A 1,575-nucleotide genomic window follows, 5' to 3' on the forward strand; every position below is an offset into this window, starting at 1 on the left:
TTAATTCTTCTTGAAATGTTTGGTAGAATTCCCCTGGGAAGCCATCTCGCACCAGGCTCTTGTTTGTCAGGAGATTTTTGATTACTGCTTCAATTCCCTTTATATTTCTCTAGCAATGCATCCATTTCTTCCAGGTTATCTAATTTGCTGGCATATATTTGCTCATAATATGTTCTTATGATTGTATTTCTTTGGTGTTGGTTGTGATCTCTCCTCTTTCATTCATGATTTTATTTATTTGGGTCATTTCTCTTTTCTTTTTGATAATCTGGTGAGGGGTTTATCAATCTTGTTAATTCTTTCAAAGAACCAGCTCCTAGTTTTGTTGATCTGTTCTACTATTCTTTTGGTTTCAATTTCATTGATTTCCGCTCTGATCTTTATTATTTCTCTTCTCCTGCTGGGTTTAGGCTTTATTTGCTGTTCTTTCTCCAGGTCCTTTAGGTGTAGGGTTAGGTTGTGTACTTGAGACCTTTCTTGTTTCTTGAGAAAGGCTTGTATTGTTATATACTTTCCTTTTAGGACCACCTTTGTTGCATCCCAAAGATTTTGAACAGTTGTGTTTTCATTTTCATTTGTTTCCATGATTTTTTTTAATTCTTTAATTTCCTGGTTGACCCATTCATTTTTTTTTATAAAACATTTAATTTATTGGTCTTTTTGGGGTATCTGCTGTATCTCCAGTGTATTACAACTGAGCCATTAATTTTGTCACTTCATCAACATTAACAGGTTCGTTTTCATGACACTGCTGAGGAATCAGCTGTTTCTGCAAAGATTCAAGGGAAAGGCCTTTTGAGAAATGGGCAAGTTCCTTTTGTATATCCACAAAAGCTTTCTTCACTCTGTTAACTTTTTCATCATTCACAGTGTTTATCTTCTTAAGATTAGTGGTAACTGGTTTTGCTTTGTTTTTAGACTTAAAGATTTTTTTGGCTGGCTATATGAAATGCATTCCTGGACTTCTGTCCTCTTAGTGTGTTCTTGGCCATTGTCTTCAATACCCTCATGCAGCAACTCACACTCCAGCTGACACCATCTACACAGAGAAGATCTTTTTTTTTTAGTAGGATGCTCTTTAGCCTCCATATATTTGAGTTCTTTCCAAATTTCCTCTTGTGACTGAGTTATAGTTTCAAAGCATTGTGGTCCAAAAATATGCAGGGAATGATCCCAGTCTTTTGGTACTGGTTGAGACCTGATTTGTGAGCTAGGATGTGATCTATTCTGGAGAATGTTCCATGTGCACTAGAGAATAATGTGTATTCTGTTGATTTGGGATGGAATGTTCTGAATATACCTGTGAAGTCCATCTGGTCCAGTGTGTCATTTAAAGCCTTTATTTCCTTGTTGATCTTTTGCTTAGATGATCTGTCCATTTCAGTGAGGGGCGTGTTAAAGTCCCCTACTATTATTGTATTGTTGTCAATGTTTCTTTGCTTTTGTTATTGGCTTATATAATTGGCTGCTCCCATGCTAGCGGCCTAGATATTTAAAATTGTTAGATCTTCTTCTTGGATAGAACCTTTAAGTATGATGTAGTGTCCTTCCTCATCTCTTATTATAGTCTTTGGT

At 36.0% G+C, this 1,575-nt stretch overlaps 1 pseudogene; it reads right to left on the reverse strand.

Annotated features, from left to right (window-relative positions):
- Positions 1-688: 688 nt before the first annotated feature.
- Positions 689-992, reverse strand: LOC110590715 (annotated as a pseudogene).
- Between the last annotated feature and the right edge of the window lie 583 nt (positions 993-1,575).

Source organism: Neomonachus schauinslandi, chromosome 9 (genome assembly GCF_002201575.2).
Source record: "Neomonachus schauinslandi chromosome 9, ASM220157v2, whole genome shotgun sequence".
NCBI lineage: Eukaryota > Metazoa > Chordata > Mammalia > Carnivora > Phocidae > Neomonachus > Neomonachus schauinslandi.